Source organism: Enhydra lutris, unplaced genomic scaffold (genome assembly GCF_002288905.1).
Source record: "Enhydra lutris kenyoni isolate GAN:26980312 unplaced genomic scaffold, ASM228890v2 scaffoldscaffold2, whole genome shotgun sequence".
In the NCBI taxonomy this organism is placed as follows: domain Eukaryota; kingdom Metazoa; phylum Chordata; class Mammalia; order Carnivora; family Mustelidae; genus Enhydra; species Enhydra lutris.
The window spans coordinates 35,979,499-36,005,299 of record NW_019154086.1 but is presented as its reverse complement, the minus strand read 5'-3'; positions in this window follow the sequence as shown (position 1 = coordinate 36,005,299).

Sequence of the window (25,801 nt, the reverse complement as noted above, 5' to 3'; positions counted from 1 at the left end):
GGGGGGCTCTGTTTTTCTTAATGAGTAAATAATTTTAAGTCATAATTTTATAGTTTTAAAAATATGTTCTCATATATTGTATCATAAGAAATAAGGGTACAGCAGCTGATGGCAACAACAATGATTAACTACATTTTTTAAAAGATTTTATTTATTTATTTGACACAGAGAGACACAGCAAGAGAGGGAACACAAGCAGGGGGAGTGGGAGAGGGAGAAGCGAGAGGGAAAAACAGACTCCCAGCTGAGCAAGGAGCCTGATGCGGGACTCAATCCCAGGACCCTGGGATCATGACCTAAGCCAGAGGCAGCCGCTTAACAACTGAGTCACCAGGCGCCCCTACATCTATTTTACATAGCAACTTGGGAACCTTTCTAACTTGCCCTTGGCCACCCACCTAAGTGGCGGGTTGAGAAACGAAATCCAAGCCTTCTGAGATGAGAACTTGAGATCATTTGCACTACAACAGCACATGGCGGTGCACCGGTTTACAAATCTTTCAGGCCATATTATCTCAAAAACAAAATGATTCATTAAAATCCATCTCTTTTGTCTAGTAAATGGAATCCGCCCTTTTTGATATGCATCGTATCTAATAAAGGCAATAATGATCAAGAGGATAGATGATGGAGTCAAACTATCTCTACCCATCTACTTCCAAGCTGCATATAACTTTGGACAACTTATTTTTTAAAAAGATTTTATTTATTTGATAAAGACAGAGATCACAAATAGGCAGGGTAGGGGGAGCAGGCTCCCTGCTGAGCAGAGAGCCCGATGCAGGGCTCCATCCGAGGACCCTAAGATCATTACCTGAGCTGAAGGCAGAGGCTTAACCCACTGAGCCACCCAGGTGCCCCCAACTTTGGACAATTTAGACAATTATCTTTTTGGGGACTTGGTAATCTCAACTATAAAATGGAATAACAGCACCAGTCTCACAGACAGCTTTAGGGATTAAATGATATGATTCACATCAAATAATAAATACTAGCCGTCATTTTTACTTATTATTATTATAAGAGCTGGTAACATCTCTTCTATAAGCATTCTTTAAAAATTAGCACTAAATATATACTTCTTTTGGTAAATCCAGCCCCATGACAGTGTGAAGTACTTAGAGTCCACTGATAATTTAATTGATGTATATGGACTTATAATTTTTAATACAATACTATACAAGTCCGTTTTTAAATTTTAGTTAGTTTTTAAAAACTGTTTATCCTTGGGTAAACAAGCCACCCTGGGTGGCTCAGTGGGTTAAAGCCTCTGCTTTTGGCTCAGGTCATGGTCTCAGGGTCCTGGGATCGAGCCCCGCATCGGGCTCTCTGCTCAGCAGGGAGCCTGCTTCCTCCTCTCTCTCTCTTCCTGTCTCTCTGACTACTTGTGATCTCTGTCAAATAAATAGATAAAATCTTTAAAAAAAAATCGTTTATCCCTATAAAACAAACAGGCAATTTGATATTTTGAAAGCAAACGCACAGTGGTAGCCCAGTAAGGGTACTGTCCAGTTTTGTCAAATCTCTTTTTCTATAATTTTCCATCTAATTCTAATAACTTTCTAACAATAAGCCTTTGAGGAATTGTTCTTGGGCACACCAGAACTATTTTGACTATGAAATCACATTTTATCAAAACTCTGTGTCATGCATCGTAATTAACCCCCAAGGCCCTTTAGGCCAGAAATGGAGACTTAATGTTGCACAATGTTGCATTTTTCTCTTACGAAATTACTATTATAAATTTTATATCTAATCAAAATGTTTTACTTATGATAATGCAAGCTAAAGATATCATTATTTTATGAAAGCATTATGATCCTAAAAAGTCATCTTCTGATCTGGGCTCCAGAATTCCTAGGCTATATGATTTACGGCAAGTTGATTTTTCTGAGCTGAGAATCATCATCTGCAGAATGGAGATACTACACTGAAATCTCTGGTGAGTCACCTCATATTTCAGATTTGATTATCGATGTAAAGGAGTGCTAAAAGCTGTAATGATACATAAATATACGGCTTCTATTGGCCTAAATGTGTGCAATAGAGTTATTTCTAACATGCAGGTCAAGTTGCAAGCATAACTTTTTTCTTTTATTTCTAACTTCCAGTGAAAGTTACAAAGAACACTTTTTTCCCCCGTCTTAAATAAAGGCCTTCTGGTGGCATTTCTTTTAAGAGCAAAGAATGAAGGTGCCTATGGCTGCTGTAAAAAAAGATACTGTCATTTTTTCACTGGTTTTCTTTATCTTTTGCACCCAGAAGGCTAACAAGAAACCCGGGTCCTCATGCTTCATCATGCTCCCATTTCTGAGCACTTTAGAATGACTTGCTATCACTTCTGGCCTTTAAGCCCAAAGTCTACCCTAAAGATCTGACAAAGAAAGGGAACTAGAAATATTCTGAGCTTGTGAATAGACTCCCCAAGTGTTTTCATTTCTTGGTCATCAAATTGGAAATGATTGGTTAGACCAATTCGATGTTTCATTCTCTCTGGCACTTAGTTCTATAACCCCAAGGTTCTGGGGAGAGTTTCTATTAATAGTACTTAGACATTGTATGTAATTTACTCTGCTTGACTTGGCAATTAGTTCTACTTGCCTCCATCCTTTAACCAAATTTCCATTCTTCAACTATGGCAAGATGGACAGCAAGAAATCATTTGCTGTTAGGGTTTAGTAAAATAGACCTAATCTAAGAAATAATTGGGTACCAAGCAGAGTTCATTTTCACCTATTTTTGGAGGAAACTGTCCTTCATCCTATATTACATATGAGTCTTAGATAGTAATTCTTGATACATAGCCATTTGAGAGGTCTTTAAATTAAGTCTTTGAAATTCTGATTTATCCTTTTGTAGTTTCCCAATTACGGCGCGGGCAACCAGAACTCTTTCCAAATGATAGAAATTGATCCTGCTCTCTTAAGCAGAAGAAGTTTGTATAAGAAGTTTAGCAAAGTTTCATGGAGTCAATGGAAGGCTGGAGATCCAAGTTTGGGAACGGAATAAGAACCAGGACAGTATCAGAGAACCATAAAATCTTTTTTTTTTTTTTTTTTCCTGTAGGAACCATCTTAATAAGAAGCCACAAGCTTCATCTGCTCCAGGTTCAATGTTCCAGGTAGAAGCATTTGATTCGCTCTCAGCTTGTCATGATCCCATGCATCACTTGGATGCAGCAGAATGCTTAAAACATAGTTGCTTCTTAATAATTGTTGAATGAGGGATGCCTGGGTGACTCCATTGGTTAAGTGCCTGTCTTTGGCTCAGGTCATGATCCCAAGACCCTGGGATCCCTGGGATCAAGTCCTGCATTGGGCTCCTTGCTCAGCGGGGAGCCTCCTCCTCTCTCTGCCTGCAGCTCCCTCTGCTGTGTGTTCTCTTTTTCTCTATCTCTCAAAAATTAATAAATAATTTTGTTTAAAAAGAGCCTTAAAAATAAATAAAAAGTAAAATAAATGTTGAATGAGTGGATGAATGAAGTTATTGGATTTGTAGTCATAAAAATATCTTTTGCTTGAGCCACTTCTACTTGCCAAGACCATACTTTGCATTTCATTTAGATTTTGTGACACTTTCAAAGGGCTATGCTGAGTTATGTACCATTTTTTCCTTTCTCAAAGCAGTGGGTCATTATAACTAACTCCATTTAGTTAGCCATTATAACTAACTCCTTGTTTATCCTCCTCTAGAAGGGAGGAGTCTAGACAGGACTTGAGTAAGAAAGGTTATATATAATTTGTGAACTTACAAGGTCTGATTTTTATTTTCCTCAAAGGTCTCTGAAATTTCATAGGCATAATGGGCACAAGAAATAGCAGGAAAGCACTAGAGAGAGTATTCTGAGTGTATTAAGAGGGGTTAGAATAAAAACATATATGAAGAGAAGTAAGAAGTATTGCAAGTTGATTTTTTTTTAATTGGCGTTTTGCTGTATCTGAGTGAGGGTTCCAGGAGCAGATCACCATGTGCAAGATAACAACCTTCTACCTAGATCAGGCCTGCTATTCACACAAGGACAAAATGCACCATCTATTTTGAAAAACGATAAAAAAAAAAAAAAAAAAAAAATATATATATATATATATATATATATATATATATATATATATATGAAGGCCTACCCTGAGTCTTCTCCATAGTGACCATTCCAGATGACTGCCCCATGGTGAGACAACACATTTTCTCTTCTCTGGTATGCACTCTCCCTGGGTGAGTTCATCCACTCCTCAGGCTAAAAGTATTATCTCTGTACCAATGACTACCAACTCCTTACCACCAGTTCTGAAATACTCCAGAAACTCAGGCTCATACTTCTAGCTGCCTGATAGCTCTAAAAGAAACAAGGGGTTGGGAGTTGCGGCGGGTGGGCGGCGGTGGGGGGGCGGGATTAGAAAGTAACATGGACAAAGTAGAACAAGTTGCTTAACCCAAAAGTTATTAATCCCTTTCTTTTCCTCACCACAATTATATTCTGGCAGTATGTATTTCTAGTCTCTGACTAGAGAACCCACCCCTGATCTAACCAGTTCTTTCCATCTCCTCAGCGCCTAGCCAGCACAAGCCACCCTGCCACCTGCCTGGACAACCAGGGGAGCCTCTAACTGGTGTCCTTTCACGTTCTCCTGCTCCCTAAATCTACACTTCACCCAGCACCCAGTGTTATCTTTTTAAAACAGGTATCCCATGATATCGTATCTCCAATCCATACCCTCTTGGGACCACCCATTGCCCTTAAATAAAATCAAACTCCTCTCTCTGGCTTCTAAGTTTTATGTTGTCTGACTCTAGCTTAGGAATCCATCCCTATTTCACATCATTTTCTAACAGATCTAATTCATGCCTTCTGCGGTTCTTTGAACCGCAGAAATTTGGCTCTCCTATTTTCCTTGGATGACTTGCTCTTTTCTCCTCCTTCACATAACTGCTTCCTACCACTTATATCTCATTTTAAGTATCTCCCCCTTTAAGAAACGTTCTCTGTGTATCCGGGTCAAGGTAATCCCCCCATAGGTCCCTATGCTAGCACATTTACTTTGATCTTATAGTACTTGCTTACTGTATTAGTTTCCTAGGGCTGTCATAACAAAGTGCCAGACTATGGGGCCATGAGATTTTTTTCTTTTTTTCACAATTTTAGAGGACAGAAGTCAAAGGTCAAGATATCAGCAGGGTTGATTTCTTCTAAGGCCTCTCTCCTTGGCTTGTAGATGGCTGCCTTCTCCCCGTGTCTTCACATGCTGTTCTTCCTGTATATGTCTAAGTCCTAATTTCCTCCTTAACAAGGATAGACTGGGTTAGGGCCCAACCCAGTGACCTCATTTTAACTTAATTATCTCTTAAAAGATTCTGTCTCCTAATATAGTCATATTTTGAGGTACTAGTGTTTAGAATTTTAACGTATGAATTTTGAGGGAATACAATTCAGTCTATAAAACTTATTTATTTGCTTCTTAATAAATAACACACACACACACACACACACACTTCAAATAGAAAATAAGTTTCATAAAAGTAGCAACATTATCTGTCTTGAAAACCATAATACCTCCTGCACTGAAGTATGCCTAGAATATGGTGGGGCTAATATGAAGTATAGCACTAACTTGCAATTCAGTAATATATTTGTTAAAATTAGAAAATATTAGATAACATTAGATTCACCTAATATTAGGTTGCTATTGTAAAAGCATTAATTACCAATAAAGCTCATGATTACTTGTTTCCTTATTCTTACAACTTCTTTTACCTGTATATAATAAAACAAAATTTAAATTTTAAAATGTACTTTTGAACTCCAAATTCCTAATAATTTCACAATACATATAGCTGAAGAGGCATTTAAATTCAAATTTCTCCTAAAAATATTATTGACATGGGAAAAAGGAAGGAGACAGTTTCCATTTTACTTCAGTAAATCAAGTTTGGGTCAGTTTATATTCGAAATCTACATACAAATCTTTTCCATTTTCCTTTTATCAATACTTTACCTAAGATTTGGTTAAAAAGAGAAAAACAGTGATCTTTATAACTGGAAGGAATATTAATTTTTTGATGGATTGAAAAACCTATTTAATCATTTACATGAAATGTAATAATTTTTCTTCAGCATTGTCATAACTAACTGTCATCAACAAAAAGTAATTTGAATGATGCAAAGTGCTGTATAGGATTTCCCTAATTGGTCCCCATGACTTTAAAAAAGAAAAAAAAAAGATTTATTTATTTGAGAGAGAGCACGAGCAGGGGGAGGGGCAGAGGGAAAGAGAGAATCTCTAGCACACTCCTCACCGAGTGTGGAGCCCACCACAGGGCTTGATCTCACAACCCTGAGATCATGACCCTGATGACCCTGACCCAAAACCAAGCATTGGACACTCAAACAACTGAGCCACCCAGGTGCCCCATCAATGACATCACTTTTAATTGTCTATGTTTTCTGGTTGGATTCCAAAAAAAGAAAGAAGAATACTACTATAGAGTACCAAATTTAAGAATAAGAAATTTCATAAGCTAAAGATAACCCTAACCCCTAAATATGTCAGCCTCTTAGTTCAGTCAGGTGGCTAGATTATAGACCCCAGAACCAGTCTGACAAGATCAGCTCTAACCCTTGCTAAATGTGAAAGATCTTAGACAAGCTTTCTAGCCTCTCTACACTTTAATTACCTCACCTCTATAATGGAGCTAATAGGGGTACTTGGGTGGCTCAGTTGGTTGAGCCTCTGACTCTTGATTTTGGCTCAGGTCCTGATCTCAGGGTCCTGACAAAGTCTCACCTAGGGTTCCCACTCATCACAGAGTCTGCTTGGGTTTCCCACCCTCTGCCCCCTCACCCTGTTACACATGTATTCTCTCTCTCAAATAAATAAATAAATCTTTAAAAATTTAAATAAAATAGAGCTAATAATAGCACCTATCTTACTAGGTATTAGATTTATAAGAAATTTTGCCCTAATGTTGTATAGGGCAAAGCTTAGCACAGAATCTCAAACACAGCAAATAATAAATACAACTATTATTTTACTAAGTATCTAAAATTATTTCATAAAGAAGTAGCTTCTTTTATAAAAGACAAACTAGATATTGTCAGTTCTCAGTGTTGAAGGACACACATTTATACATTTGTATATGAGAGTGTGTAATTAAAAAGAAGAAAATAAAGGGTTTTTGAGGTCTAGCATTAAGTCTGTATTACATGGTCATCTGCCAATTTTCACTCTGATTTGGACTCTGTCAATCAAGCAGAAATAAATATATTAGCTTCTATATAAAACTGGCATTAAATTTATATTTTAAATTATTTCTTAGGTGTCCTTTCAATTGAACTATCATTTTGTGCATCAGAAACAAAAACAAAAACCCAATTTGCCCAGGTAAGAAGGAAAAGTTATAATAATATTGGATTGCCAATCAAGAAATATGGAGCAGGGACCCTAAGAACTATAAGTAGGATGTGGAAATTACATAGAAAACAATGGATAGGCCCACTCCTCTGACTTACTTTGAATAATATACTATTTTCAGTTGAATGGCTAAATATTCGTTCAGGTAATTTAGCATGACAAATGCTAAAATAGAGCAAATGCATATTAAAGTCATCAAATGCTGTAATTAAGACATTGTGGTATTGGCAAAGGAATAGACAAATCAGTGGAACAGATAGAGTCCAAAAAGAACCACATAAATACAGTCACTTTATCTTTGACAAGGGAGCAAAGGCAATATAGTGGAGCAGAGCAGATAATCCTTTCAAGAAATGGTTATGGAACAACATCCACAGGCAAAACAAATGAATCTAGGCACAGGTCTAACACCCTTCACAAAAATTAACCCAAAATGGGTCACAAGCTTAAATGTAAAACATAAAACTATAAAACTTCTAGAAGATGACATAGGAGAAAACGCACAGGATTTTGGGTTTAGCAATAACTTTTTAAGTACAACACTAAAGGCACAGTCTATGAAAGAAAGAATTGATAAGCTAGACTTCATTTAAATTAAAAATTTCTGCTCTGTGAAAGAAAATGTCAAGAGAGGGGGAGGAGTCAAGATGGCAGAGAAGTAGCAGGCTGAGATGACATCAGGTAGCAGGAGATCAGCTAGATAGCTTATCAAACCATTGAGAATACCTACAAATCTAACAGGAGATTGAAGAGAAGAGCAACAATTCTAGAAACAGAAAAATCAACCACTTTCTGAAAGGCAGGACCGGTGGAGAAGTGAATCCAAAGCGACGGGAAGACAGACCACAGGGGGAGGGGCCGGCTCCCGGCAAGCGGCAGAGCAACGGAGCACAAAATCAGAACTTTTAAAAGTCTGCTCCACTGAGGGACATTGCTCCAGAGGCTAAACTGGGGTGAAGCCCACTCGGGGTCAGCGTGGCCCCAAGTCCCACAGGGTCACAGAAGGATTGGGGGTGTCTGAGTGTTGCAGAGCTCCCAGGTATTATAGCGCGGAAGCTGGCTACAGAGACAGAGGGGAGTTGTGCACTCTCAACTCGGGGTTACCTTGAACCATAATCTGTGGCACAGGCCACTGCTGTGTGACTGGGGTCCCCACAAGATCTGGGGAGACCACCCCCTGGAAAAGCTCAGGGATCTGTGGGGTTCGGAGACTCCAGGCAGAGCTGTGTGCCAGAGACAGAGTCATTTGGTCACAGGCTGGGTGAGCTCAGAGCACGGCTGGAGGCCAGGGAGACAGGAGTATTGAGCACTTTTCTCTGAGAGCACACTGAGGAGTGGGGCCCCGAGCTCTCTGCTCCTCCGGGCTGAAGATTGGGAGGCCACCATTTTCATTCCTATCCTCCAGAACCCTACGGAAAGCATTCAGGAAACAAAAGCTCCTGAAAGCGAACCCAAACCCGAGCATGTTACTTAGCCTCCCCCCGGTAAGGGAGGTGCAATTCCGCTTCAGGCAAAGACACTTAAGAATCACTACAACAGGCCCCTCCCCCAGAAGATCAACAAGAAATCCAGCCAAGACCAAGTTCACTTACCAAGTAGAACAGCAGAATTCCAGAGGAGGAGAAAGCAAAGCATGGAATTCATGGCTTTTTCCCCATGATTCTTTAGTCTTGCAGTTAATTATTCTTTTTATAATTTTATTTTTTTCTTCTGCTAAATTTTTTTTAACTTTTACCCTTTCCTCTTTTAATGTTTTTTAACTAGCTTATCTTAACAATATTTTTCATAGGAAAAAAAAAATCTTTTTTGAACCTTCATTCTTATAGTCATATTTTATCCTTCATTGTATCTAACTTTATTTTTTGTATACACATAGGGTTTTTCTTCTAAAAAATTTGGGGTACAACTTCTTCTAATAGATCAAAATATACCCTAAATCTAGCTGCAGGTTTGTTCTAGTCTCCAGCCCGAGCAAATTCTCTCCACTTTCCTTTTCTTTATTCTCCCAACCAACTTACTTTATCAACTCCTTTTTAGAAATTTAAAAAATTTTTTTTTCATCTTTATAGGCATATTCCATCCCTTCATTGTGTTTACCCTTATATGTTTTTCATTCTTTAAAATTTTGGGAGGTAGTTTCTTCTAAGAGACCAAAATACTCCCAAAATTAAGTGGGTGACCCTGTTCTAGTCACCAGTCTAATATATATTAGACTGCCTGCCCCCATGATTTGGGGTCTCTTCTCATTTGGTTAAAGCACAATTTCCTGGGGTCTTTGTCACCCTTTAAGTATTTTATTTTGTCCTTCATATATTCTTATCTGGACAAAATGACAAGGCGGTAAAAATCACCACAAAAAAAAAGAACAAGAGGCGGTACTGAAGGCTAGGGACCTAATCAATACGGGTATTGGTAAAATGTCAGATCTAGAGTTCAGAAATGATGATTCTCAAGGTTCTAGCCAGGCTTGAAAAAGGCATGGAAGATATTAGAGAAACCCTCTCTGGAGAGATAAAAGCTCTTTCTGGAGAAATAAAGAACTAAAATCTAACCAAGTTGAAATCAAAAAAGATATTAATGAGGTGCAATCAAAATTGGAGGCTCTTACTGCTAGGATAAATGAGGCAGAAGAGAGGATTAGTGATATAGAAGACCAAATGACAGAGAATAAAGAAGCTGAGCAAAAGAGAGACAAACAAATACTGGACCACGAGGGGAGAAATCGAGAGATAAGTGACACCATAAGATGAAACAACATTAGAATAATTGGGATTCCAGGAAAAAAAAAAAAAAAACAGAGAGGGGAGCAGAAAGTATATTGGAGCGAATTACTAGAGAGAATTTCCCTAACATGGCAAAGGGAACAAGCATCAAAATCCAGGAGGTGCAGAGAACCCCCCTCAAAATTAATAAGAATAGGTCCACACCCCGTCACCTAATAGTAAATTTACAAATCTTAGCACAAAGAGAAAATCCTGAAAGCAGCCCGGGACAAGAAGTCTGTAACATACAATGGTAAAAATATTAGATTGGCAGTGGACTTATCCACAGAGACCTGGCAGGCCAGAAAGAGCTGGCATGATATATTCAGAGCACTAAACGAGAAAAACATGCAGCCAAGAATACTATATCCAGCTAGGCTATCATTGAAAATAGAAGGAGAGATTAAAAGCTTCCAGGACAAACAAAAACTGAGAGAATTTGCAAACACCAAACCAGCTCTACAGGAAATATTGAAAGGGGTCCTCTAAGCAAAGAGAGAGCCTAAAAGTAGTAGATCAGAAAGGAACAGAGACAATATACAATAACAGTCACTTTACAGGCAATACAATGGCACTAAATTCATATCTCTCAATAGTTACCCTGAATGTTAATGGGCCAAATGCCCCAATCAAAAGACACAGGGTATCAGAATGGATAAAAAAACAAAACCCATCAATATGCTGCCTACAAGAAACTCATTTTAGACCCAAAGACACCTCCAGATTTGAAGTGAGTGGGTGGAAAACAATTTACCATGCTAATGGACATCAGAAGAAAGCTGGGGTGGCAATCCTTATATCAGATAAATTTGACTTTAAGCCAAAGACTATAATAAGAGATGAAAAAGGATACTATATCATACTCAAAGGGTCTGTCCAACAAGAAAATCTAACAATTTTAAATATCTATGCCCCTAACATGGGAGCAGCCAACTATATAAACCAATTAATAACAAAGTCAAAGAAATACATCGACAATAATACAATAATTTTAGGGGACTTAACACTCCCCTCACTGAAACAGACAGATCATCCAAGCAAAAGATCAACAAGGAAATAAAGGCCTTAAATGACACACTGGACCAGATAGACATCACAGATAAATTCAGAACATTCCATCCCAAAGCAACAGAATACACATTCTTCTCTAGTGCACATGGAACATTCTCCAGAATAGATCACATCCTGGGTCATAAATCAGGTCTCAACCAGTACCAAAAGATTGGGATCATTCCCTGCATATTTTCAGACGACAATACTCTGAAGCTAGAACTCAATCACAAGAGGAAATTTGGAAAGAACCCAAACACATGGAGACTAAACAGCATCCTTCTAAAGAATGAATGGGTCAACCAGGAAATTAAAGAAGAATTGAAAAAATTCATGGAAACAAATGATAATGAAAACACAACCGTTCAAAATCTGTGGGACAGAGCAAAGGCCACTCTGGAAAACAGTATGGAGGTTCCCCAAAAAGTTGAAAATGGAGCTACCCTATGACCCAGCAATTGCACTACTGGGTATTTACCCTAAAGATACAAACGTAGTGATCCAAAGGGGCACGTGCACCTGAATGTTTTAGCAGCAATGTCCACAATCGCCAAACTATGGAAAGAACCTAGATGTCCTTCAACAGATAAATGGATAAAGAGGTGGTATATATATACAATGGAATACTATGCAGCCATCAAAAGAAATTAAATCCTGCCATTTGCGACAACATGGATGGAACTAGAAGGTATTATGCTTAGCGAAATAAGTCAATCAGAGAAAGACAACTATCATATGATCTCCCTGATTTGAGGAAGTGGAGATGCAATGAGGGGGGTTTGGGGGGTGGGAAAAGAATAAATGAAACAAGATGGGATTGGGAGGGAAACAAACCATGAGACAATCTCACAAAACAAACTGAGGGTTGCTGGGGGTCGGGGGGTCGGGAGAGGGTGGTAGGGTTATGGACATTGGGGAGGGTATGTGCTATGGTAAGTGCTGTGAAGTGTGTAAACCTGGCGATTCACAGACCTGTACCCCTGGGGCTAATAATACATTATAGGTCTATAAAAAAATAAAAAATTAAAAGAAAATATCAAGAGAATGAAAAAACAAACCATAGACTGAAAAATTTTGCAAAAGACACATCTGATAAAGGACGGTTATCCAAAATATACAAAGAACTCTTAAAATTCAACAGTAAGAAAACAAACAACCCAATTAAAACATGAGTCAAAGACCTCAACAAACACCTCACCAAAGAAGACACACAGATGGTAAATAAGCATATGAAAAGATGTTTCATATCATGGGTCATCAAGGAATTGCAAATTAAAACAATAATGAGATACCACTACACACCTATTAGAATGATCAAAATCCAGGCACTTACAATACCAATGGTGGTGTGGAGAGCATGCATAAGGAAGAGAACTCTCATTCATTACTGGTGGTAATGCAAAATGATACAGCTACTTTAGAAAGCAGTTTGATGCCTTCTTACAAAACTAAACATACTCTTACCATATGATCCAGCAATCGCACTCTTTGGTATTTACCCAAATGAAGTGAAAACTTATATTTACACAAAAATCCACACGTGGGTGTTTATAACAGCTCTATGCATAATTGCCAAATATTTGGAGGCAACTAAGATGCAACTCGGTAGACGAACAGGAAGGTAGGAAGGGAGGGAGGGTAAGAAAGAAAGAGAGAAGGAAGGAAGGAAGGAAGGAAGGAAAGGAAAGAAAGAGAAAGCAAGCAAGAAAGAGAAGCAAAGCTGTGGTACATCTAGGCAACAGAACATTATTCAGCACTAAAAAGAAATAAGCTGTCAATCCATGAAAAAAAACTTAAAATACACATTACTAAGTGAAAGAAGCCAATATAAAAAGACCACATGCTATATGATTCCAACTGTATGACATTCTAGAGGAGCAAAACTATGGGAACATGTGTACAGGGAGGGGCCATATGGGAATCTCTGTACCTTCTGCCCAATTTTTCTGTGAATCTATAACTGCTCTAAAAAATAGGTTTATTTAAAAATACAAGAAAAAGTGATATTTTTAAAAGGTACCCAAGTGAAAAATTATGATTGCCATTTTTTACAATTAAATGTCAGTTTTGAAGGTGCTAAAACCTTACTTAAAATTATATAAAACACTAGAATGGAAAATATTTAAATGATATTATACCCAAAATATAAGCATTTTAGTAAGTCCTGAGCACGTTACTTTTTCATTAAAAGTAATCTTCATAGCTTCCCTATGACCCTGCAATTGCACTACTGGGTACTTACCCCAAAGATACAGATGTAGTGAAAAGAAGGGCCATCTGTACCCCAATGTTTACAGCAGCAATGGCCACAGTCACCCAACTGTGGAAAGAACCAAGATGCCCTTCAATGGACGAATGGATAAGGAAGATGTGGTCCATATACACTATGGAGTATTATGCCTCCATCAGAAAGGATGAACACCCAACTTTTGTAGCAACGTGGATGGGACTGGAAGAGATTATGCTGGGTGAAATAAGTCAAGAAGAGAGAGTCAATTATCATATGGTTTCACTTATTTGTGGAGCATAACAAATAACATGGAGGACATGGGGAGATGGAGAGGAGAAGGGAGTTGAGGGAAATTGGAAGGGGAGGTGAACCATGAGAGACTATGGACTCTGAAAAACAACCTGAGGGTTTTGAAGAGGCGGGGGGTGGGAAATTGGGGGAGCCAGGTGGTGGGTATTAAGGAGGGCACGTATTGCATGGAGCACTGCGTGTGGTGCAAAAACAATGAATACTGTTATGCTGAAAAGAAATTTAAAAAAAAAATTTTTTAAAGTAATCTTCATAATTGTGTTAGATATATAGAAAAACATTTAGTAGACTGCAAAAATTCGCAGATCCATTATTTAATGGGTGCACAGATCAAAAAATAAAATTGGTACTCTAGACTTAGGCTTCACTATTTAATATTTAGGCTTTCTGTCATACATGCAAGAAAATAGATCAACAAAAATTTACTGAGCATTTTTTACATGCTCAGTTGTTGTTTAAAATGTGGGGAAGAGTACAAAAAATCTTACGGTTCTTAAGAGACAAAAATATAGTACATAAAATATAAAACTCATAAATTTTGTAGTACTAAGCATAAATGGAATAAAATCCCTATGAAAGAAGTCTTTGTGCTGGAAATCAGATTTCAGCTAAATTTTTAAGGCGTTGTTAGGATGACCAGACAGCAAGAGAATGACTATTCCTGGTGTCAGAATTGTCACAGTATATGAATATACGCAAGGAAGGGAGCTTCCAGAATGAAGACTTTCTGGTCAAATTCCAGACTCTGCATCTGTTCGTTGTATGACTGATGAGCTAGACGATGTATGAGGAATCTTAAGTACCTTCTTTTATTTGACCCTTTAGAAACCTTTTGGACACTGTCGTTATTAGCCTCATTTTATAGGAGAAAAATGAAGAATGGAAGAAACCAAGGTCAAACCCCTGATTACGTGGTAGAGCTACAAATTTGAACCTAGATCTCTCTGGTTCTAAAATTACACTTTTCCCAGGTACATCAAACTCTCTTCTTTACACACTCAGATACTGTGACATTTATTTCTGCATCTATAACTTTGATCTTCTCTGAAGAAAAAATAAATATAACATACTTACACAAAGCTAATAGTCACTGTCCTGTTCTTTTTGGAAATGCAGTGATTTTTTAGTAAATAGTTTTTAATAGTTAACATTTACACGATTCCTAAGTCAAAACAATAAAGTGTGCACAGAGAAGTCTTGTCCCCACCCCTGCCCTTTCTCTTCACTCTTTCCTCTCCTCATCCTACATAATGATTTTATTAGTTTCTGGTTTGGCCTTCCATGATTCTTTAACACAAGAAAATATGAATACTTAGTCCTTCTCTCTTACCCTCTCTACAGTGGTCTGCACCTTGATCTTTTCATTAGCAATCTACCCTGGAGCTCATTCTGTATCAGTCACTAGATGTCCTCCTCATTCTTTCTTACGTTTGCATAATAGTTCATTGTGTGGATAGGCTGTAATTAATGTAACTGGTGCTCTATTGATAAACAATTGGGTTTTGTTCTGATCTTTTACTATGAAAAGTAATGTCACAATAACTAACCTTATAAATACATGATTTCATACATGTATAGGCATAATGGTGGAATAGAGTTCCAGAAGGGAGATGACTGGGTCAAAAGTAAATACATCTTCAGATCCAGGAGACATTGCCAGTTCCCCTTCCTTAGGGGTTGTACCATTTTGCATTCCTATCAGGAATATATGAGAGGGCCCCTTTCTCCTCAACCTCGACAACGAGGTATATTCTCAAACTTAGCAAATTTTTGGCAATCTGGTTAAGAAAGAAATGAGATTTTGGTGTGGATTTCATATTTCTCTTATTAGTGTTTTTTTTTTTAAGTTCTTTTCATAATACCAAGGGTCATTTGTACTTTACATTCTGTGAACTGTCTGTCCTTGCCTTTTGCTTCTTTTCTATTGCATCCAGCAGTTGTTTTCTTCCCACTTTCTAGGACTGCTTCATAAACTAGGGAAATTTGTCTTTTTATCTAGAGTATAATATGCAAACATTTCCCCAGGGTTTTAATATGTATTTTGCTTTTGCTTATAAGGTTTTCTTGCCATGTAAAAACTAGCATGTGCACGTGTGTGTGTGCATATATGTGCTCACATGGTGTCCATTTCATCAATCTTTTCTTTTGTAGTTTCTGACTTTGAGCCATAGTTGAGATAGGCCTTCCCTACTCCATAAATTTAAAGGAATTCTCCCATGTTTTCTTATTTTAAAAAAGTCTCAATAAACATGAATTCTTTTTTTTCAAGTTCTAAAACTCATTGTTTATGCACCACACCCAGTGTTCCATCCAATAAACAGGGAATTCTTTTCAGAACACAGAAATAGTGATTGCAATGAGGGTCCAGTCAGAGTAATCACTTCAAGGTAACATGTACTGAACACCTATAAGAAGACATCATGCACAGTGTGCACACAATGAATAATAAAATTCTGGCCTGGTCTTTGAAGCGCCAAAGCTTACTAAAGCGTCTTTGATCTGCTTTGGTAAGCGATTAGGAAAGGGCTTTGTGCAGAGAACTGTGAGAGCTCAGATGGGAAATATTTAGCCCAACATGGTGGTCTATGAAGACTTCCTGGAAGGAATGATGCTGCTTTGTAATTCCAGAAAGAGATAGTAAAAGACTATTTGCCAGAAGAAGGGGGGAAACTTAAATTGACACCACGTCTACAGGTTTCTTAATGGACAGTTTCATTTGTATATAAATTCAATAATTATTTCACATAGTACATGTAAATAGAACTAGAAATGGGATGTATGATAGCTTGTCTTATGAATCTAGCATTATTTTAAACTATTTTATTGCATGGTCTTTTTCTGTTAATAACTGAGATAATCTTCTTTTGACATCCTGATTCTTTCTCTGATTTAGATTATTTTTCTCTTGAGTCTCAACCTGATTTGTTCCTTCTTTAACAGTAGCCAGATCTCTATCCTCCCGTTGATTTTCTCTGTAGTTCCTTTCTGCTTTTTACTTGGGAATATTAATGCTCAAAAACTAAAATTTACCCCTGAACCAACCAGCAAGGGAGAGCAACTTAGCTACCAGATTTATCAATCAGTTCTTTATGCTCACGATAGGTGAATTATAGGATCAATGTCAGGAAATGAAATAATTGATCATGGAAACTAGTTTCTGGAAAATAGAAAACCATGCATTCAAATTTAGGCATTTGGACTCCGTGGGGATTATAAAACGGTCATGTGTCCAGTATCAGACCTAAATTAGCTCTACCTCCTTGTTCTCCACTATACTTTTCAGAGCCGAATCTCACCCTCCTCCCGGACATTGTTCTGTTCTCACCTCTAAAGAGGCCTTCCCCAATCCATATGCATTCAAGTTCCCCTCTCCTTATTTCATCATTCTATTTGTTGACTATATTTATTCAGATCCATAATTAACTTACCCACTATAATTATGTTTGTCATTTGGTTGTCTGTTGCTTCCCTGGGATCTTAGCTCCAGGAGAGCTAAGACTAAATCTACTTTGTTCCCTGCTGTATCTTCACTGCTTATAATAGTGTCTGGCATGTAATAGGTGCTCAGTTAAAGTCTGCTCAATGAAGAAGCGCAATACACTGTGATCACGTGTTTTCCTCTGCCAGATGGCATACACCCTTAAGTAGCATAAGGCCACTGTTCCCTTAAGAGATGCTCTAATTTTTGCTAAGATTATGGCCATATCATCAAGTTTCACTTGTGATAAAAATGTCATCCTGGTATTTTTTTTTTCATTGCCTATGGGAAATTCTGAAAAATAAGTCCATGGGTTAAATTACAACAGAAGTGTGTGTGTGTGTGTGTGTGTGTGTGTGTGAGAGAGAGAGAGAGAGAGAGAGAGAGAGAGAAGAGAGAGTGAGAGAGAGACAAAATGTGAATTTAGGTGTTCCTTCGATGTGTTGCATCTCTTTGTGAAAAGAGTTCAACAGGGGACAGGTTTTACTCTATGAATAAGAAGCAGCATTTAATGACAACAGACAGAATGGGAGCAATATTATTTATACTGCAGTTACCTGAATTCTCCAATGATAACTTTTACTTAATTGCTGTCAGCTCAGTAATGCAGACTTGGGAGAGCAAAGAAGCTCTGGGTTACTGCCATTTCTGCTTTTTATTTATATGTGTGGAAGATTTGCTTAACTTTTTGAGCCCCCAATTTATCATATAAAATGACTGCTCATTTATTTGAAATAAATTCCTTAGACAATTTAAGATAATGAATGTAAAAGCATAACATAATATTCTCATGCTTACTGCAAAACAAGTCTGAAAAGTTCATCTGTTGACATTTAGACAAGATTCAGTTTCATTGCCAGACTTGACAGTCAACTTTGTGGCTTAAAAAGTATGTCATTCTAAAATAAACTTTTTCAAATTGATTCTAATGGTTTGTCATGTTTATAATGTTCGTGAATGTCAAAGGGGTGATGTAAAAAGGATTCATGAATTTTCCCACAGTAAAGACTTAATTTGGCAGGTGTGTTGGGACACCAGGTGGGAATAGGAATAATAAATTAGAAAAGATTTCATAGGGTAGAATCTCTGTTCAAATCATACTTATATTGCTTAGACTTTCTACAATATGCATTTTTTATAATTTTTTTTAAAAAAATTTTCAAAAAGAATATAGCATGCAAACGATTTACATAATTTACTTAAATCAATACGTCTTGAAATTCATAAACACCAAGAATGAAAGTAGTTCAGCATGGAATCATATATTCAACTTTTCCTCCCAATACAATAAATATTTAGCTGAAAACTGAAATGTATACTCGTTCTCCTTAATTTTTTAGCATTTTGTGCACAAAAGAACTTTGAACTTATTACAAATTATATACATTGGTGGTTTAATCTGCTTGCATTAATTAGGCTCACATTTTAATTTCCTCGGTTCCTCTAAGTCCAGGGAAACCACAAATAAAGAAGAAAATGAAGTAAGTAAATACATAAAAGCTGGGTAGTGAATACTTAATCCAAATAAATACCTGATATTTTAGTGTGCCAGAAGCTGGTAAGACCCAAATCTTCCTGATAATGTACAATATTTAATAAATTCACAATTTTAGCCAATCAACTTTGACATCAAGCCAGAAATGAGTCCTATTTGGAAGCTAACAAAGCAGATAACTCTGCATACAAGCAAGTCAAGCATACTTCTCAGAGGTGGGATATGAAGGAGGATAGAGAAAATATGGTGTGGTACTTGAAGGAAAACAGTAGGCTTATTAAAGTGGCAGTCTGTTTAACACAATGATCCAAGCAATAGACCAATGTGGGTATGAAGGGAGCTGATGAGAGAGGATAAGGCTGCTCTCCAAGAAAGAAGATAGATGGGTTTGGATGGTTGAAAATCTAGACTCTAAAAAAAAAAAAAAAAAAAAAAAAAAAAATCCTTTGATGTCCTTATAGACCAGTTCAATGCTGCAGGAAAACATTTTACATAATTTTGCTCTCATTTTATATTAATGTTGATTCACAAAATGCTCCCATTAGCCAAACCTGAACTTTAATAATCTAAAAAGAAATCTACAGTGTCTCCCAGGTTGTATCCTGAAAGACACGGAGCAAAACTTTTCTCTCAGAAAAATCCAATATCCACAAGTGAGAGATACCCCTAGATAGATTTCTGCAGCCACTAAAAATCTAAGGTAGTTAATGTTTCTGATTATTTGTTGTCGTGGACCAAAGCACACTACACCTACTGGATCAGAACAATTACTTATGTTGCTCATGAATCTGCAATTTGGACAGAGCTCACGCATTGTGAACCCTGGAGCTCTCTGGCTGCAAGGCTCGAGTGATGCAAAGGCTGGGGGCTGAGACTGTCTGAAGTCTCATCCACTCACCCGTCTGGGGGTCGATGCTGGCTCTTGGCCAGGACGTCCACTGGGGTTGTTGGCTAGAATGAGTACACATGGTCTCTACCCTGTGATCAGCTGGCTTCTTCACAGGGTTATAACGGGGTGTGAAGAGCCACTAGCCAAGAGACAGGTAGTAGGAGCTGCCAGTTTCTTAATCTTGGAGACTGAAACTGGCACAATGTCATGATGCTGCATTCTATTTGCTACAGAGCCAAAAGGAGAGACACAGCCCCCATCTCTCAATCTGGGAATTTCAAGCCCATTTTTTTTAAAGCCACCACAGATGGTGACCGACCCTGTTGCCGTTCCCTCAGGAGTTAGAGTTATTCATACTTAATGATAGAAATCATTGTGTTAAAATTGCTCAGGAGTCTGAGTTTTGTGCTGGGAAGTCGAGTGCTTCACTGAATTTGGAGACCCCTCCCCACCAAACAATCCCCAAAGAGGTGTTGCAGCGGGTAGTTGGCACTTCTAGGCATTAGAACACTTAACTGTAGAAATCTAGACTAAAGAGGCTACAAGTATTAGTTAAGTGAATGGCCCCGAAAATGAGAACCCCCCCCCCACTTCAACTCTGAAATATTTGAATACTGGGGCCTGGCTTTATTCTACAAAACCTGCACTCAACGCCCTCATCCTCATTCTCTCAGGTGTCCAGACTCTTTGACCAGTAATTCTCCTTCTAAACATTCTGAGCCTTACACTTGTTGCTCTCAGCTCTGAGTTTTGCTTCCTTGATACCTTAAGGTCACAGCTGCAAGTAATTTCTGTAGAGCAGGGTGGAGGGGTGGAGGGGGTAGAGGAGTGGAGGGGTGGGTTGTCACTCAATTCTTTCATGGTTCTCCCCTTTCTCCACGGAGAAACACTTTCCATTCTGACCTCTCCATCTTCCCAGGAGGCATTAACGAATTTCTCTGTCACAAAACCTGGCTCATAAACCCCTCTGGCAGAGGCTCCTCCTCTCTTCCTAAGACTGATGTGGAATGCACAAAGACACACTTCAAACAATTATGGATTATATGGGTGTTCTACGGCACGATTCCTTCTCTAAAGCATCAGTGCATGATAAATATGTAACAAGAACATTACTTTTCTTCCTGGATGAGTCCTTTTGTTTTTCTTCCACCCACTGACATCCTGTATGTCAAATTATTATTCCTAGACTTCTGTTTACTCATGAGCTCTTACCAGCTTTTTGCCTTTCATACCATTGCATGGAGTCAGATATCAGAAGATTTCCCAAATATCACTCAGTTAGCTCATTTTATCTTTTTCTTTCACTAATCAATAACCCACACCACAGCTTTAAGTACTCAGTGTATAGAAATAAGCAGTTAACAACTTTGACCATCTAATAACAAAACAGCTAATACAGTTTTATTTCTCATTGAGAAAAGAAAATATATTGCCTAGAAACACAGAAATAGTGACAACAGAAGTCCCTTCTTGACTATGATGTTGTGGCGGGGTGGGGGAATGCTGTAAAGAACAAACCAACACTTTGCCTCCGCCCATCCCCCTCTATAGCTATAATCTCCCACTGGACACCCATCTATCATGCGACTTTATTCTAGAAGGCTTTACTGGTAGCAACAAACATCCAGATCATCATCCTCTTTATAAAATTACCTCCTTAGTGCTTTTCTAGGAGTTTGTCCCATATCAACTGGCCAGTGTATTTCCAATGTGGCTTACTTTTGTCTAGTAGCTTCCCTTTCTTTCCGTGTTCTGTAGTTCAGTATCATTGCTTACTTTGTAAATAATTTATTTAGTAAGTGGTATTGATATTTTTGAGAAGCATTTGGTCTTTTACAATATTTATAGGCTTTAGGATAATAGCTGCAAGTGCAAGGTTTTTATTAATAAAGCAGAGAATTTAAAATATCACAACTAGTCGCTTCATTAAAATTCAGGGTTCCCATTTCCTGAGTGTGATTTGGTTCCAAATCATTTTCAGCCTCTGAGCTGTAGGGGGATTACAGGTCTGCTCTGGTGAGTGAGCAGTGGAACCCCACTGGGGCAGAATGTGATAACAGGAATGGCAGAGGTTTAGTGATAATCTCCTCAGGTGAAGGACAGAGCAAAGAAATTGGCCGGTGTCTACAATTAATTCCAAAGCTTATGTACAAGCTAGAATTGAATTTTAAATCTCTTGCTCAGAAGAGTCAACAACAGTGTGACATCCATCAATAATTCATCATTTCTAAAACTTCGTATAGCATATCCAAGGGAGCGCTAGTTTGGAAAGGAAGAAATATGAATTCTCTTCCTACTTCTAGGGTTCACTTAAAATGACTTCTAAGTCTTACTAAGCTGCAGGTTTCTGATATTTAAGGAAGAGTTGCTTACTATCTTAGGAGACTAATGCTTATACTTTAATTACATGGCAGTTGGTTATTTTAATATTTTATCAGTAAAATGTACTTCATCTTTGAATCTAGTATTCCCAACAAAAATGCAAAAAGAAATTGCTGGGCATTATTATACATGTGTATTTTTTCTTATTTCACATATGGATCTGTCATCTTGCCACACTGCCTGGTTGTGAAAATTCATAGATAACAAACATTTAAAATTATCGTATGTTCAGTGTGTCTTATTTGCAGAGGCACAACTATACTACATAATTTGTAGAAGACATCCTCTGTGATCATCAAATAGTAGTTTTATTCACAAAAAATAGCAGTATTCATTGGTAGCAATTAACGAATTAGTACCACCTGCCAAGCATTGTTGTAAATGAAGGAACAAAATGTAAGTGAAATAGAAAATATAACTTTTTTTCAGAGTAATATAACCCACACATTTTTTACAAAATTTCTTAACTCTATGATAAGGTTGATTTGTGCTAAAGAAATGTACCTCGGTAAAATTTATTATTGCTTCATAGACATAAGATCTCTGACTGGCTGATCAGTTCTGTCCAAGAACAGGTGCAACACTGGAACATCAAGTTACGTAATACAGTGGTCTAGAGAAGTTTTTGTACCATAGTCATTATATACACACACATACTCACACACACATAATTAGTGGTATGAATGATGGATTTAAAGACAACGTCAAGATGCAAATTTAAATTTTCATGATCCTTGCTTTGGCATCAATATGCTGCCCTTTTTTAAAATACATTGATGTGTCACTTTTACTATGAACGAATTAAATCTGTTGACGTCTATATTAGGCAGAATTAGATTTTACCATCTACGGCAGAAATGAAAAGAATAGTAACTAAAACAAGATATAACTTATTCTTCATCTCACAGAAAGTAAGTCCCGCAGGAAGACAATACAGATTTTACAAAGACTTTCAAAACATCAGAAACCCAGGCACATTGCAGTTCTCTGACCTCCCTACCCTGTTGGGTACTCCTCGACCTCCAGTTCCAATATACCTGCTAGAGCCCCAGCCACCTACATTTTTATTCTAGGCAGCAAGTTGTTAGAGAAAGAGAAGATACAGCCCTTCTCTTGTAGGAGATTACCTAGACATTACTCATGCAGGAAACAAAGGAAGAAGAAAAGTTACTAAATTTCCTCACTACCTACAGCCCATTAACAAGTCCTTAAAACAGGCAGAGTGATATTCCTCTAGGAACTCAGCAGTCTAGATGTTAATACCTTGCTAAGGGCAAAAGGCAATCTTAACCCCATCCCCAGGATCCTGTAAATCTACTTTAACATATAAAAGTTCCTTTGAAAACTTCCTTTATCTCTACCCTCACCCCAAGATAAACGTTGGCAATCATCCCCCAAGCACAGACCCGCTGATACACATCTGAAGGGTCTCAGGACCAAAGGTTTAAGAGAAGGTAATAAATGACCTTTTCCTAGCAATAGTTAGCCCCTTCAAGGTCCTAGAAACCTTGCTTTCAAAACTCTTTAGAGACTTAAGCCATCCCTAAGCCCCTCCCAACTTTAAAGTACACAATGGACACTCCTCATGACCCCAGTGCAGCTCTTTCTGCCCGCAGGTCCTGTCCCCGTGCTTTAATAAAACCACCTTTTACACTAAAGACTTCTCAAGAATTCTTTCCTGGCTGTTGACTTCAAACCATTTTTCTTGCATCAATTACCACACAACTTTCCATAACCACAAACATATCTAGTTGCAGTAAGGTGAGAAACTGTAATCATCTTTTCCTAGGTACCCATATGCAACGGTAAAAATAAGGGTTCTTTTACTAAAAAGAAAGAGAAATAGATATTGGGAAGCCATTAGCAATTGCTGTTACCATGCTATTCAGCATGCTTCCAAATGAAGCCATGTTAAAGAATAAATATATGTGTGGGAAGAAATAGATCTCCCTGAAGGCACTCAGTAATGTCACATCACACATTATAGTTGTACAAGTACTCACTGACATGACCCCTTAAATACTCACTTCATATAGTTGTTTCTCAGTCAAAAATGATGTGCCTGACAACAAAACTCACTACATATTTAATATTTTAAAATAAAGATTCTCCTAGTGCAGAAAGAATACAGACAACCTTATATGTCACAAAATTTGTCATGTCTAATAAATTCAGACTACAAAGAAAATGATAAAGTTTAACCAAATAAAAAATATTTATTTCTTTCCCGGCTGTTGAAAGAAAAAAAATTCATTTCTTACTCTGTAAGAAATTGTGGGTATTATTTTGTGGTCTAACATGGAGTTAAATCCATAAATTCATTGTTCTAACCTCAAATTCTGAGCCCACTAATATTTGGGGGGAGTCTAGGCATTAGACTAGACTAGGCATTATAACTGAGCAAGATGCTTTCAGTTATGATTTCTCATGAAAAGCCAGACAATTCTAGAAGGTGCTATATTCGACTGTGTAGCTAGTATAGAAACTATAGCAGAGAACTTGGCTACACTGGCCAAGGTCACACACTGGATGAGTGGTAAAGCTCAAATTCATATCAGACTCCCTGACATCATGCACTTTGTTACCCTTCTAGGAGCTGACCCATTCTGCCATTCTAGGAGCTGACCCATTCTCATGTTGCACATCTGAAGAAGAGATACGCATATAAATCTAACAGCTTTAAACTACAAAATACAGTATGATGAGTGTCCCGAGTCTTAAAACATTTGATGTGTATGAATGGATATAACAAAAGCAGAACGCTTGACATGGGTAGCTATAACCATGAATGCAAATACTGACAGTTTGGAAGAGAGGAAAGTACTTTACCACAGAGGCTTGAAAGGATAAAGAATTAAAATACATTATTGAGCATTTCTCATAAGGATCCTAAAAAGTTATATAAGCCCATAGAGCAGGGGTTAAAAAAATTTGTGAAGTGCCAGATAGTATATATTTTAGAATTTGCACGTCAATCTAGTCTTGACCACACATACTGGTTTTTGTTTGTCTTGTTTGCAATTTTTTTTTTAGATATTAAACCAGCTCAGCCCATACAGGACTCCCTGGCTGTAGTATGTCAGTTTCTGCAGAGAGAAGTAATTATTCTTGCATTCAAAATAACTGTAAAAAACAAACAAACAAACTTTTTAGTCTAGATGAAGTGGAGAAGAAAACTAACTTGCCATCTAACTCCAAAATGGCAAAGATAATAAAGGAATCATAGTACTGACATGAAGGACTCCAAGAGAAGGCTTCCTTCTGCATTCCTAGGGGGCAACACTGGACCCCTTTAACTCACATGAGTGCAAACACAGCAGCCGCTCTTGGGAACCATCCACTCTGGCCTGTGTTTACCCCTATATATAAGCAGTATTATTCTCCTGTTATGCATAGAGATAGATTCAGACTTGGAAAATTAAAGCAACTTATTCAAGGTGACATAGATTTTAAGCAAATGGGGAACATAATAGAGAACTGAAGAGAAGTAATCATATGGCTTTCATTGTTCTTCCTACGTAGAACCTACCTTCTTAGTATATAATTTTCTAAGTAAATATGAGTATTTGCGAAAGGTGTATTTAATTTTCTAAAGCTCTCAAAGATCACATTTTCTTGAACTTTCAGTTTATTATTATGCATATTTCTGTAACTTTTTTCAATGATTGATCCACTACATAAGCAGCTGCTATGGAAAAATCTGATTCCATGTACTGAATGCCTTAATTGCTCTGGATGAATCGCTCTTGTGGTCCCTTTATTCAATTTACAAGATATCAAACTTAGTGGAGTTCCTGTTT